Consider the following 15745-nt stretch of genomic DNA (forward strand, 5'->3'; position numbering starts at 1 on the left):
TTCCCGGTTCTGTCTTCTGTGTGGTGTACAATTTTGTGAGCTACAGAAACTGAGCTTTCTAATTTGATTTTCTAGAGACGGATTTGAATAGAAACGCACATGGGACTCAGGGAGGTGGGCACAGACGGTTGACTTACTTGGTTTGGAAGGAGGACAAACCCTGACAGCCTAATTTAGCAGCCTGTCACGCTGGGAGCCAAATGATGTTCTCCAGCCTGTAAGCCCAGTTCTTTTACTGTAAGTTACTAAAAGAACCCTTTGGGCTTCATGTTGCACACAGTATTTCTTAAACGCGGTAACCTGGGCTGCAGCCATGATATGTTAACACTGGAAGTAGAAATTTACTGCAGACAATCATCTTCTTCCATAGCCCCATACCTGGTCTGCATCCCTGAAATATTTGTTGCCAGGGAAACGGAGGTCTCCCTTTGCATTTAGTCTCATTAATAAAAGAATTTTAAAACGGACTCAAAAGGAAGCTCGAGGACAATTTTATTGTTAAAGTTTGAGAGAAAAACAAGGTAGGTAAGCTGAAAGAGAGGAAGGAGGTGGAGGAAAAGCCATTTAAGTTAGGAATGGAAGTCAGAGAAAGTGAGAAAGCCCAGGGTGTCAGGGGAAGCCTGTTCGGGGATTTGGGATGGTATGAGGGGCGGGGCTAAGGAAGGGGAAAACCATTGAAGAGGAGCCAAGGTTCTGAGCTTTCTGGAACATTCACTGCGGGTCTTTAGCCTTGACCATAGCTTCTATAGTAAACAGGCTTTATAAAGCAGGGTTGGCATTTTTACAGACATAACTTAAAATTCTTTCAAAAGTTCATTTTATGTTTTAATTGTGTGTGTATGTGTGTGTGCGTGCATGCTTACATGTACATGTGCGTGCATGCATGACCATCGCACGTGTGCATGGCCATAGGAGTACAGACACCCACAGAGACCAGGAGAAGCCATTGGAGCCCTGAAGGTGATTGTGAGCCACACAAGGTAGGTGCTGGGAACTAACCTTGACTCTTACCCACTGAGCTATCTCTCCTTCCCCAAAAGTAACTTGTTTTTTAGAATATCTACATAAACATCGCAAAGAAGTTTGATCATCCTCCCAGGTATTTTATTGTTATGGGGATAATTCAGAAACTGAAAGTTTCACAGGATCAAGAATAGTTCATGGTTTAATGTGACCCTCAGATATACTGCAGCTGGTCTCCGAGACACCAAACCCTCTCTGTGTAGCCTCTGTCACACTGTAACGGCTCACACACTAGCTTTATGGAGTCAGACATAAAGCACCCCTGCTTTGAACCCCCATTGGCTCCCCTTGGCCCGTGCACCAAGAATGACCTAATCTCCACAGTATGTTATTGCAAAAGAAAAAATTATTCATAATACTCGTAGAGGGTAGAGAGAGTCTTTTCAAAGAGAGTATAAAAGGAACAAAAGCAAAAAACAACTTTCCTTCTACCCCTCCAGGTTGTTACAGCCAGGTCTCTGTCACAAAAGACAGATGATCAAGAGAAAAGCATATAAAATTAATATCTTCTCTGACACCAGAACATTGGTAAGGAAATGAAGACGCAAAGAAATGATTCAACCTGAGTATTTTTATAGTGGATTTAATGAGGAGTGGAAAGTTATGGGGAGAGGGGAATGAACTGGAAGGCCAGGCTGAGGGAGGCCGTTCACCGCTCTGAATCCCTCCGCCCTTTTTCCTCTGGGTGTAGGAAGAGCATCTCTCCCAGAATCTGCAAATCTCCCAGGATCACAGGGTCCTTCTGCTTTTTCCTCCTGGCCTTTCAGCTTAAAATATTCAATGTACCAACGTGTCATCTTTTGGGGCCCTCTCAGTGGTCACTACAATGGGGATTTGTAGGTGGTGAGAGAGATGGGAATGGACTTTAAATACAAAAAGAAAAAAAGGGATTTGCAGCCATGGAACAGGGAGGAGGACAGAAATATTAAGAATGGACTTTTTTCTTTTTTGGTAAAACAGACGTAATAAAAGGCTTTTATTAAAAGTAGACCAGAGTGGTAAGATAGTCAGATCAAGAGTGGGATGTGTAACTAAAGTGACTCAGGAAGTTCCCTGATGAAGTAAGTGGGTCAACATAGCACCCAAAGTTGAGAAGAAGCAAAAGGTCTTAAGAGGGTTCTGACCGGGCTCCGTCAAGGGGAGTGCTGGTCACCACACAGATCTGGCCCTGTTCGACCGACCGTGCAGCTGGATTTCTAGTGTTAACATCCTGTCTGTCCGAAGTCAGGGGAGATGTCTCATCTTTCCCAGGTTACTCAAGAGCTCTAGGATTCCTTTAGTGAGTCAGTATGACCTCAGGAGTCAGACTTAGGAAATGATGGGGAAATTGTTACTTAGGAACTAGCCATCTCTACGTGGCTAGCCCACGTACTACCCCAAGGAGCTTTTCCTTTGTCAGTTCCCAAAGTAAGCATCCATTTGAGAGTTCTTTTTTCTTTTTTTTTTTTTTTTTTCCGGAGCTGGGGACCGAACCCAGGGCCTTGCGTTTGCTAGGCAAGCGCTCTACCACTGAGCTAAATCCCCAACCCCCCATTCGAGAGTTCTTAACAGGGTTGCTCTGCACCCATGAAGTGGGTAGGCCTGGGTGAAGAATTGACCTGGAGAGTTGGAAATCAGAACTGGCTGTTTGTGCTAACAGAATCTCTCTGCCCAGGATTTGGGTTCAATTCTGATTCTTTTTAAAGGTGTGTTGTTTGTGTGTTTGTTGTATGAATTCGTGTGTAGGTACCCATGTGCCATGACGCACCATGCAGGTCAGAGGGCAGTTCTATGGGCTTGGATATCTCCTTCCAACTTCATGTGGGGTTCAGGGATTGAACTCAGGACTCCAGACCTATTCCTGTGGAGATTATCTCCCTGCCTCGGTTTTGCACTTGTGTGTGTGTGTGTGTGTGTGTGTGTGTGTGTGTGTGTGTGTGTGTTTGTGTGTGTGTGTTTGTGTGTGTGTGTGTGTGTGTACATGTGTATTCATATGTGTGTTGAGACAGGCTGTCATGTAGCCCAGGCTAGCCTTGAACTCACTATGTAGGGAAAAGCTGGCTTCCTGATCGTTTCAGTTGTACCTTCTGCGGGCTAGGGTTACAGTGCCCAACAGCGTATCCCATCGTGCCCAGCTGCTCCTAACCTCAAACACATAAAATTAAACTAAGAAGGGTTCAGAAACCACCTGTAAGACTCAAAATATTCTTTCCCATATTTTTCCCAAGCATTGTGGCTTCTGGGAAATATTTCTCTATATATAACTCATGGGAAAAGTGAACTTTCTCTATCCTTAACCTTGGAGGGGGAAGGCAAAGATCTAAGAGGTGAAGCTATTCCAGAGAAGGAAATGATCGCTTCAGCTCTACTCTGGAGGAAGGCATAATATTTTTTGACATTCACTTGGGAAAGGACGACAAATCTGTCCCCCCACTGTTTACACTGTGTGTGAATATTTACCATTCGGTACCCTGACCATGTTTAGAAGCAGCTTCAACCGATGTCTTAGACCAGTGGGCCATTTCCCATCGCTTTTCAACAGCTCTATCCTTGCTCCAGAATCCTTGCTCCAGAATGCTCGTTCTACACCACCTGCCTTATTCAGGAAATAGAAATGGTGCAGCTAGCTAGTGGTGTTATCAAGGTGCTATTCTCCGCATTGCTTAAAAGATGTCAGCCCACATAACAAAACAGGCGGAAGAGACTTTTCTTCCCTCTTGACTTGTCCAGTCAATACCATTCTCCTCTCTGTTTCCGTCCTCCCTACCTTCTATCTCTCTCTACTTCTGTCTCACCCCCTCTCTCTTCTCTCTCTCTCTCTCTCTCTCTCTCTCTCTCTCTCTCTCTCTCTCTCACACACACACACACACACACACACACACACACGTGTTATATGTGTGCAGGTGCCCACATGTGTCTATGGAGGCTTAGAGGTCGTGGGTGTTGGTCATCAAGTTGCCTGTATGGCCTTTTGTTTGTTTGAGATAGTCTCCTACTGGACTAGAACTCACCAAGTAGGTTGGCTGGCCACTGAGTGCCAGGGATTCACCTGTGTCTACCCTCCCAGCCCTTATGGGTTTACAGCAGACACCACCACGTCCTGCTATTTTACATGAGACTCAGGTCCTTGTGCTTAGCAAGGCAAGAACTTTACGAGTGAAGTCGTTTTCTCCAGACCCCATTTTTCTTTTTAATTCACACCACTTGGATGATAAAGAATTGTGCTTCCTTTTTTTAATTTTGTCAAACCCCACCCAGAGAGCAGGGCAGAACTCTGGAGTCTTAGTACCCAGGACTCCATTTCTCAGGGAGTTAGAAAGGTCTCTGGGGCAGTAAAGATGTTGGAAACTGGTACTTGTCCACAAGAAGACAGATCATCTCAAAGCTTTGTGGAGCATTTACATCCCCCGCACTCTCCCTCACAGAGGCCAGAGACTCACATTCAGAGAGAGAAGAATCATGAAATTAAGCTCTCATAGTCTCTCGGCCCCACCCCTACTCCCACCTCCCTTTCTCTCTAACATTTAGTCTTTCACACCATCTACATTCCTAGGAAGGAAGAGTTACACTCAGTCCTGCTTTAGAATGTTCTTTTCTCAGAGTGGGCAGGCTTCCCTGCGGCTTAGTGGTTTTGAATGCTAAACCCAGCAGGAGATGAAATTCAGTCCTTGGCGCTATAAGTTATATTTATTCCTCTAGTATTTCAGGGCTGGAAACTCCAAGAAAGAAAAAGGAGTGTTTGGTTAAAAGGAAGAGGTAGGAGGAGTATAGGAATGCAACTATCTTCTAAAAGTGAAGACAGAGAGCACTGACATGAAGAGACCTGGGTTCAAGCCCCAGGTTGAACCTTGCCACTGGGTTCGGTTATCTAGTTGATAAGGTAACGGGACTGGATAACAAGTAATATTGAGCAGCTAGGGACCCGATCTCCAAATGATAGATCTTGTATTCAAATACAGGCTAGAGCATCCAGCTACGTGTCCTTAGCCAGTTTGACTCCTCTAAATCTCAGTATTATCATCTGTGAAATGGGAATAAAAGCACACCTATCACATAGGGTGGTTGTAAGGATTAAATAATATCCCTGAAGGTTTTAACAGGTGCCTCACAAAGCTAGGCATCAGCATAGACATTCCATGAGCAGGTAGTCTTGCCGTTTCTGTATACCTTAAGATTTGGAGTTTTGAAAAGGTCAAATCTTTATGATTTAATTTCATGTTGACAATTATTAAATTTATTTTTCTCTCTTTTTTCTGCCTGTTTGTTTGTTTGTTTGTTTGTTTGTTTGTTTTTAATCCCACCTCTTTCTTGGCTTACTTGAAATTTCTTAAAAGATACTGTGTGTATGTCTGTGCTGGTACATGTTCATGAGTGCAGGGACCCTTGGAGTTCAGAAGAGGGTGTTGGATTCCATGGCATTAGAGTTCCAGGTGATTTCGCGTCACTCGATGTGGGTGCTGGAAACCGAACTGGGGTTCTCTGAAGGAGAGGTTAAAGTGGCTTTGAGCCATCACCCCAAGCCCCTGAAAGTTTGTAAAGATAATGGACATGCACTGCATTTGTTAAGTGCTTTTTCTTTCTTTTATTTTTGAGGCAAGGCTGCCAGGAACTTGCTATGTAGTCCGTGCTGGCCTCAAACGTACAAAGATCGGCTACCTCCTGAGTGTCGAGTTTAAAAATGTGTGCCCCCGCACCTGGCTATTAAACACTTTCCCGCCTTCTGAGAAGTCATAGCGTTTCTTCTTTAGTCCACAAATGGGGGGATTACAGTGATCAGGTTTTATTGTTTTCTTTTGGGTTTGGACAGAGGTGAAACTTGTGTGACCCGAGTGTCATTCTCAGTGTTGGCCGCTTGAGCAGATCGTATTAATGTTTTCGGTTGTTCCTAGGTTCTTGAGGGACGTTGGTCTCTTTTCTATGTCTGGTATCTTTGGCTTGAGGCTTAGAATTGTAGTGACTGACGTGTGTTGAGAATGGCTCCCACTCTTCTAGCTTCTGAAAGACTTCACATAGAGTCGGTTTCTTGGGCTGGAGAGGTTGGCTCACTGGTTAAGAGCACTTGCAGAGGATCCTGGTTTGATTCCCAGCACCAGCTTGAAAGCTCACAACTTCTCTAACTCCGGTTCCAGCGGATCCAATGCCCTCTTCTGACCTCAGTGGGCCTTGTATGGACTATGTACACACACACACACACACACACACACACACACACACACACACACACACACCACAGAGGCAAAATACCCTCACACATAAAATAATAAAGCAAAAATAATTTAAAAGGAAAAAGAATTGGCCTCTCTGGTGCTAGCAATGTGAGCTGTGTTTAAAGGTTGAAGAGACTACCTGTCCACATTAGTTCTCTCTCCCCTAGGTGGTGAGGCTTACTCATCACTGTGGAAAACGAAGTCATTATTCTCAAAGTGGGATGGTGAAAAGACCTCATACAAGAAGGGTATAATGTCTGTCCAACATGTGTAAAGCCCTAGTTTTGATTCCCAGCATGGGGAAAAAAATAATCACTGTATTCAAAGATAGAATTATAGATTCATAACTTCCTACACTTTTCCCGTAGAAAATTTGTCACATTTTCATAGCTAGTGTTTGATTCTACTTAATCTATCCCATTGAGTAGAATTAAATACATGTAATTAAGTATTTTTTTTCTTTTATTCCTAGGTGTCTTCTTCAATTATAAGCTTTATAAAAGAAGAGACTAGATCTGTTTTCTTTGCTATTTGTAACCTACCTCAAGAATAGAAGGTTGATGTTTAATTAATTCATGAAGTGATAAATGAATAAAATAACTAATGCTTTTAAACTTAGTGAGCTTTCCAGGCGACTCCATGTCCCTCTGAGGATTAATCAGGTCGGCTTATGGTCACTGGATGCCTGTTGATGGCAGGCATTGTAGGGGGTGCGTGTGAGAAATGCCCCTGCCCGGGGAGCTTACTGTCCAATTAGAGAAAGAAGATGGGAAAGGAGTTTAGGAGGTGGAAGGAGGAGGAACAGGAACTCAAAGCCAGCCTGAGCCTGTCTCAGCAGAAAAGGGGAGAGAAGGAGAAAGGGGAGGGGCAGACTGTGGAAGTGTATCTGGAAAAGGCGTAATCAGATGAGAGCTTCCAACTCTGGAAGGTGAGCCAGGCTTGGCAGCACACACATTTAACCCCAGCACTTGGGAAGCAGAGGCAGGTGGATTGCTGTGAGTTCTAGTCAGGGCTCTGTAGAGAAACCCTGTCTTTAAAAAAAAGGGGGGGGGAAGAAATGAAGAAGAGAAGGAGGATGAACAACAGGAAGAAGAGGAGGAGGAAGAGGAAGGAGGAAGAGGAAGAGGAAGGAGGAGGAGGAAGTGGCTTCTGTGTCTTTGTGATGCCCCACCTAGCCCATGACCAAGTAGCTGAGAGCCAAAGTCTCAGAAGACTCCCTTACACCCTGCACACAGTTGTGTGGTCACTAGAAGTTGTTAAGAAGGACACTGCTGGGCTGGAGAGATGGCTCAGCGGTTAAGAGCACTGATTGCTCTTCCAGAGGTCCTGAGTTCAATTCCCAGCAACCACATGGTGCCTCACAACCTTCTGTAATGAGATCTGATGACCTCTTCTGGTGCATCTGAAGACAGCTACAGTGTACTCATATACAATAAATAAATCTTTAAAGAAAAAAAAAAGACACTGCTCTGCAAGCTTCTCCCCAAAATGTTTCTTTATTTTATTTTTTTTTAAGAGTTATTTATTTATTATAGATGAGTACACTATAGCTGTCTTCAGACTTGCCAGAAGAGGTCATCAGATCCCACTACAGATGGTTGTGAGCCACCATGTGGTTGCTGGGATTTGAACTCAGGACCTCTGGAAGAGCAGTCAGTGCTCTTAAACACTGAGCCACCTCTCCAGCCCCTGTTCCCACTTGGAGACAGGGTTTTATAGGATAGTCCAAGCTAGCTCGGACCTTGCTATGCAATCTAGACTGGCCTGGGACTCGCAGAGATTCACCTGCTTCTGCCTCCCAAGCGCTGGAATTAGAGGCTCGCATCACTGCTCCTGATTCAAGTGTTCCTTGAAGGCAGAGGAGCGCACATGTGCTGTCGGGATTCAGGACATAGCTCAGGACAATATGGCATACACATGGTTTCTTTTCCTTCTTTCTTACTTGTTTGCTTGTTTGTCTTGTGTGTATGTATACACCTGTGTGTGGGCATGTGCATGTATGTAAAGGTTCCATCGGAGGCCAGAGGTGTCAGGTTCCCCTGGAACTAGAGTTACAAGAGGTTGTGAGCCACCCAAGCCACCCGATGTAGAAACTGAGAATTGAACTTCGGTCCTCTACAGGAAAACACAGCACTTTTAACCATCGAGCCATTTTTCCAGCCCCAAGGATGCATTACTTTAAAAATATACATGAATCATATGTGTGTATGTATATATATACACATATATATATACATGTATATGTGTGTATGTATGTACGCACGTATGTATGTATGTGTTATGTATGTATTATGTATGTGTGTACATGTGTGCCTATGTGGCAGTCAGTGTTGGTTCTGTCTAGCCATGTAGGCTAAACTTAGGTCCTCAGGCTTGGCACCACATGCCTTCACCAACCAAGCCATCTTGCTGGCCTATCATCCCTCCATTTTATATTTTTTAAATACAAGAGATTGAGTTGGCTGTGGTGGCACACATCTTTAGTACCAGCAGAGGCAGGTAGGTCTCTGAGTTCAAGGTTAGCCTGGTCTACTAAGCACAGTTTCAGGACAGGACAGCCAGGGCTACATAGGGAAACTATAGCTAGGAAACAGAGAGACAGAGAGAGAGAGAGAGAGAGAGAGAGAGAGAGAGAGAGAGAGAAGAAGAAGAAGAAGAAGAAGAAGAAGAAGAAGAAGAAGAAGAAGAAGAAGAAATTGGTTTTACTTACTGACATTCAGAAAATGACACTCTTAAAAAAAAAAAAAAAAAAAAAAAAAAAACAGAAAATGACACTCCAGGTGAATATTGATTATTACACCGTTAACTTAATCACTGATCACAGCAAAGAGACACCATGACCAAGGCAATTCATAAAAGAAAGAACTTAATTGCGGGCTTGTTTAAAGTTTCAGAGGGTTAGTCCATTGTCATCACAGAGGGTCCTGGCAGCTAGAGCCAAGAGCTACATCCTGCTGCAGGCAGAGGGAGCGAGACTGGGACTGACATGGGCTTCTGAAACCTCCACACCCACGCTGGTGGGCTAAGCATTCAAACTACGAGCCCATAGAGGCCATTGTGATTTCGACCACCGCTCTGTAAACCTAAGCACTCCTATCATACTGGTCGTCACTTGCCTTTGTTGCTACTTGGGACAGGACCTCACTATGTAGCCCAGGCTGACCCCAGAAGCCATGGTCTTTCTGCATGTGCCAGTGCCAGCTTTCAGTGTCCCTTTCGAGAAAGACACATGAGAAGAATATCCCTTTTGGTTTTTTCTTGCTACTACTTTTATTCCCTTTAAAACATGTACTGGTACCTGATATTTACCCAATAAATGTTTATCAAATGAATAGGTGGTAGAAGGACATGATCAGATGTCTAAAAAATGATTGAGAGTGCCTAGGTGTGGTGATATACACTGTATTCTAAGCACTTGGGTTGTAGAAGATCATGAGTTCAAGGTCAGCCTAGGCTAGATCAGTTCTTGTCTCAGCACATACACACACACACACATACACACACACACATACACACACACACACACACACACACACACACATAAACACGAGAGAGAGAGAGAGAGAGAGAGAGAGAGAGAGAGAGGGAGAGAGAGAACAACACAAGAAACAAGAGATTAGGGACCATGGCTTTGTTAGCCTATTACAGAGCCACTATGGTGGCATAGATTTGGTCCTTCTAGGATCAGCAGACAGGCCTGCCTGGTGGGTGAAACCCATCCCCATCTCCTCTCATCTCCGTTCACTCACCTGTGAGTCTACATCCCACCTGGAGCGATAAGCAGGGTCACAGCCCAAGAGGGCAGAAATAGATGTCTACCTGTGTCTGCCACAGTCTCACGGAATAGTACACCAGTCAGCTGGGAAAAAACCAGACACTTCCTGTTAAACCAAAAATAACAGTGGGGGGGGGGGCTGTTCTGTTCTTCAAGGCCAGATCCCTCCGTTTTCTAAAAGGCTCTACCCTTAAGAGTCCCTCAAATAGCTCACTCTTCCCCTCTCGCTCCTGTTTCCCCTTCCATTCTTGGTCAGTGCACTCCCAACAAGCACCCTGCGTCACTCCCGCCTCTGTGACTTTGCAGTCGCCCCTCATCCTGTCTTCTGAAATGCCATGACCCTTTGCAGACCGGTCTTGCTTCCTCCCCTGACTTCACCATTCATTCATTACCGTCTTCTGCAGGCTCCTGTGGCCTTCAACGGAATGCCAAATTTTCCTGTCTGACAAGACGTACAACTTCTCCCTTAGGTCCTACAACTCTATTGGATGCTCCTTGAGAACAGGGAGAAGGACAGGGAGAAGTCAATCCTGCTTGGGTCTTAAAACAGAATCCCTCAATGGTCCAGGGAGATGCTGTTGCTCACTCACTGGCTGAGACATTTGTCTGCATGTGCCTGTAGTCCCTCACAGCCCTTACCACCAATGTCTTACCCACAGAAACACCAGATCCCTTCTAGAGTTCTGCAGAGTTCACGACCCCAGAAAGGTCACAGCTGGAGACAAGTGCGATATGCCCAGAAAAGCTGATGGCAAGACTAAAAACCACAATGGTTTTTAAAGACCACGGGGGGGAGGGGGAGAAATGAAGGATTTAAACAAATATTTTTCCTAAGCAAACCTCAGTCTGTAGAAGGGTTTCCAAACTGCAGACACAGCAAAAGAGGTGAGAGCCGAGAAAGCGCTGTGCTGGGCAGAACAAGGCTTCATTCACACTGCGGGCGATGGCTCATCCGGGAGACGTCTGTGCTTCCTTAACCTCTGACAACCTTTATTCCTTTTCCCCAATCGGAACCCAAAAAACCCCTAAGTTCAGAGAACCTGCTAAACTGAAAGAAGGAAGAGGAAGTCACGGAGGAAAAGGAGAAAGAGAAAAGGGGAGTTTTAAAAATCCACACAGTCTTTCTCTTGTGGTGTAATATGAGCCAGGGAGTGCATGGGTGAGACCTTGAGTCAGACCCAGCACGGAGTGAGGAGATAACAAAGCGAAGCTCAGTAGTGCCAGCTCTGGCTGTTTAGGAAATTGAGACAAAAGGACCGCTTGAATCCAGAGTTCAAGGGTAGCTAGCCCAGGTACCACTGTGAGACCTCATCTAAATAATGTAGAAGGCTGAGGCAGGAGGATGGTATGTTTGAGGCTAGCCTGAGCAAGACCCAATCTTGAGAAAACGGGCTGCAGACTGACTAACGGACAGATGGACGGATGAGGAAAGTGATCGGCAGTTTTCTCTTTCCCGTTGAGACTTGCTTCAGTGCTCTCAGGCAGGCTCTGTGGAGAAATAGAGCCCAAGGGGGAAACGGGAGTTCTTTCTGCTCTTGTCTCACGCTGAGCAGGGGATGTTGCAACAGAAAACGGTTCGCAGCCCCAGTGTGAACACCCAGGATCCAACTGGGAGCTGCTGAGCACAAGGACCAGCTGTCCTCCTCTCCAAGGACTGTCCCCTGTGGTGCAGAGCTGGGCAGCCGGACACCAAGCATTCTGGCAGTGGAGGGACTGAACTCAGCAAAAGATGACTGTCAATACAGGAAGTGGGAGGTTAAAAGGTCACAGGCAGATCCAAATTGTAGATGTTCTCAAAATCGAAACCGAGGAGATGCCTACCTGCCCTTCCTTCCAAATCACTTCCTGTAAGTAGCAGTGGATTGAACATAAGTACTTCCCCGTTTCTTCTCCCAACTCCTATTAAAGTGAAAAGAATCCTATTAAGTGGACAAGAGTCCCCGAGGACAAGAGAGTGGGGAAGGAAATAAAAGCAGAGGAGAAATGTCGGCAAGTGTCAGCGATGAGAGCGTACAGGAGAGAGATGACTGGTGAGAGGGTTCAGTGGATGAAGACTTACAGGGAGCAAGCCAGTCCATCACAGGGCAGGAGTCTACCTGAGTACAGCAGACAGCTGAGACCTAGGGCTCACAGCTGGTGTTAGGGGATCTGGTTTTAAAGGGTAGTACACAGAGCATAGTGGTACCTGTCCATGATCCCAGGGTTTGGGAGACAGAGGTGGAAGAATCAAAAGTCTAAAGCCCAGCCTGGGCCACATGAGACCTTGCCTTAAACGGGGTAGGGGCAGTGTTAGTCAGGGTTTTACTGCTGTGACCAAATACCATGACCAAGGCAACTCTTATAAGAACAACATTTAATTGGGGCTGGAATACAAGGTCAGAGGTTCAGTCCACTATCAAGGTGGGAGAATGGTAGGTAGCATCCAGGCAAGCATGGTGCAGGAGGAGCTGAGAGTTCTACATCTTCATCTGAAGGCTGCTAGAAGACTGACTTCCAGGCAGCTAAGTTGGTCTTAAAGCCCACACTCACAGTGACACACGTATTCCAACAAGGCCTCCAAATAGTGCCACTCCCTGGACCAAGCATATTCAAACCATGACAGGTAGTTAGATATCTAAGTTTGTGTTTCTGCACCTCCACATAGATGTCCGAATTCTTTGTTATCCCTGTTGGGAAGTTTAGGACGTTAGACTCGGTGGCATTCAGATACAAGACAAAGCACGCCAACCTGGAAGCAAAGCCAGTCTGTAGCCCTCTTCTCTGAGGATGCTCTATGTATTCACGGCTCAGACATGTCCTCACCCACCTCCTGCCAACAGGCAGCTGACTTGAGAACTCTCTGGGCAATGCTGGGTGGAGTGTCACAAGCCAGTAATCTCAGGACTTTACAGCAGAAGCAGGAGGACCTCAGCCATCTAACAAATTCAAGTCTAGCCTATGCTTAAAGAAAAAAGAAAATTGAGAACAAGAAAATCCCTCCAAAAGAAGTAGAAGGAGGAGGAAGAGGAGGAGGAGGAAGAGGAGGAGGAGGAAGAAGAGGAGGAGGAGGAAGAAGAGGAGGAGGAGAAGGAGGAGGAAGAAGAGGAGGAAGAAGAAGAGGAGGAGAAGAAGAAGAAGAGAAAAGATTCTCTCTCTCTCTCTCTCTCACACACACACACACACACACACACACACACACACACACACACACATATATGCAACACACATGCCAGGAACACTGGTTACTATCCCAGAGCCAAGAATGGGATGTTATTTAAGAGGAACAGGTAGTAACAATAGTAGCAATATTTAATGGACGTTTATTATGTATCAGAAGAGTGTTTAAGGTGGTGGAGCCTTGTTGGAATAAGTGTGTTACTGTGAGTGTGGGCTTTAAGACCAACTTAGCTGCCTGAAAGTCAGTCTTCTGCTAGCGGCCTTCAGATGAAGATGTAGAACTCTCAGCTCCTCCTGCACCATGCCTGCCTGGATGCTACCATGCTCCCACCTTGATAGCGGACTTTAAGAGTGTTAAAGCCATCTCTCTTTAAGCCATAGAGAGATGGCTCAGTGGTTAAGAGCACTGGCTGGTCTTCCAGAGGACCCAGGTTCAATTCCCAGCAACCACATTGAAGCTCACAACTGTCTGTAACTCCAGTTCCAGAGGATCTGGCACCCCCACACAGACACACATGCAGGGAAAACACCAATGCGTAGAAGTATATTTAGAATAACGGAATTCTTGTAATATACCTTTTTTGGTGGTGGTGGTGGTGGTGGTGGTGGTGGTAATGGTGGTGGTGGAGAGCTGTTGTCAAACTCACAGAGATCGCCCGCTGAGATTAAAGATAGGAACCATCACGCTAGGCTTTATTTTTATTTAATGTCCACGGATTCTGTACAGTTATTTCCTCCATCTTGTAATGAGAACAATGAAAAGGAAAGCACTGAAGGTTATGGAACCAGGAAAGAACAGATCTGATAGCCGAACAGCCAGTTTTAACGGCTTTCTTCCCTGGAGAGCCCTCAGAAAACCCTTGGAACAGGTCAATGGAGCAAGAGAGAGCAGACATGGGTGGTTCAGGGTGGATCCAAGGAGGCCCGGCATCCAAAGAAGAACTGCACAGAGAAGGTGTGTGCTGTTGTTTTTAAATAGCACAATAATATGCCCTGATACATGGAACAAGTTTCCGTGTTATGTGGCTTGACAACAAATGAAAGGAAGGAAGGAAGGGAGAAAGGAAGGAAGGAGGGAAGGAAGGAAGGAGGGAAGGAAGGAAGGAGGGAAGGAAGGAAGAGGGAAGGGGAAGAGAAAATCCACACCAAGATTCATACAACCCCAGAGATGACAATAAAAAACCTAAATTGGGGGCTGGGGATTTAGCTCAGTGGTAGAGCGCTTACCTAGGAAGTGCAAGGCCCTGGGTTCGGTCCCCAGCTCCGGAAAAAAAGAACCAAAAAAAAAAAAAAAAAAAACCTAAATTGCCTGTTCCAGGGAATTTGCACCTCTGGTGAGGCCGAACATCAAGGCAGTAGAAACATATGGCACAGCCTAACCTGGTGATGGACAGGTAGGGGAGGGAGGGCCCTGTTTCCAGCCAGTAGAGACGGCACCACTCACTCACACACGCACATTCGGGAAGTGCCTCTCTGACAGTGCCTTTGCAAACACACCTAAAGTCGGGCTTTCCTCCTCTCTGGGGCATCCCTCCATCCAGCCAGGTTGACAATCAGGACTAAGGATCAACCACACGAATGGAGTAATCTGTCTGAAATTTGAGCAAGATCCATTTCTGACCTAACAGCCTGTGTCTAGCCAAACTGTAAATCTGTGTGGCTCACAGAGTGCACTTGAATGCACAGTGAGTCGTCTATAGAAGGGAAGGGAAGGTGGGAGGGCCTGAAAAGATTTCTTTCTTACCGCGCACCTTTTGTCCTGTTTGAATGTTACATTCAAACCCTTCTAAGGGATGCTACTCTTGTAGCTGGACTGGGAGGCACTCGTCACGGGTGAGAAAGCAGGTGGGTGATTTTCCAATGGGTGATGTCTCTCGTTCTTCCAGACTCTTCTGCCCGTAGCATAAAGGATGCCGGGTGTGCAGGAAGGGAGGTCAGGCCAAGTTGGTTTTCGACTCTGATCCGAATTGCAAAGACAAACTAGCAAGACAAGCTCAAGACGCATAGTTAGATCATGTGAAGAAAAACATGAGTGAAAACAGACAGACAGACAGCATGATGCAGCCCTTTGAGTCACTTGGGTGTGGGTCACAGGAGTGACAGGAAGAAGGGAAGGTCTGGAACCCACTTCCCTGACAAATCCTCCCCTGAGACTGGCTGCTTTCATTGGCCAAGGCCTGGATTCTATAGACATTATCAGTCCCTGGAAGAAAAAAAGATTTTTTTTTCCTTGTGGAAAGAAGCCAGATCTGACTGGTTTGGCTTATGTACTGTAAGAAGTATATTAAAGCTTACTGTAGGGCGCAAGAGATGTTCACCAGCTGTCTTAGTCAGGGTCTGTATTACTGCACAAAACACCATGACCAAGAGCAAGTTGGGGAGGAAAGGGTTTATTCAGCTTACACTTCCACATTGCTGCTCATCACCAAAGGAAGTCAGGACTGGAACTCACACAGAGCAGGAGCTTGGAGGCAGGAGCTGATGCAGAGGCCATGAAGGAATGCTGCTTACTGGATTGTTTCCCCTGGCTTGCTCAGCTTGCTTTCTTATAGAACCCAGGACTACCAGTCCAGGGATGGTAGTGATCCCCCTTGATCACTAATTG

General features: G+C 45.8%; 1 protein-coding gene and 1 long non-coding RNA gene across 4 annotated transcripts in view; one reads left to right on the forward strand and one right to left on the reverse strand.

Moving 5' to 3' along the window:
- The window catches only part of Clmp (CXADR-like membrane protein), a 108321-nt gene that overhangs the window by 53222 nt on the left and 39354 nt on the right, over positions 1-15745 (forward strand). The gene's annotated exons all lie outside the window — the stretch shown is intronic.
- Positions 5263-12402, reverse strand: LOC134480036 (uncharacterized). Of its 2 annotated transcripts, none has more exons than XR_010054143.1 (2): positions 10825-12402; positions 5263-10068 (listed from the first exon to the last, which is right to left on the reverse strand). It is a non-coding gene; the product is annotated as an uncharacterized LOC134480036 (long non-coding RNA). The 2 variants fall into 2 exon arrangements; XR_010054142.1 differs by having other exon boundaries at positions 10377-12402.

Source organism: Rattus norvegicus, chromosome 8, assembly GCF_036323735.1.
Source record: "Rattus norvegicus strain BN/NHsdMcwi chromosome 8, GRCr8, whole genome shotgun sequence".
NCBI classification, from domain to species: domain Eukaryota; kingdom Metazoa; phylum Chordata; class Mammalia; order Rodentia; family Muridae; genus Rattus; species Rattus norvegicus.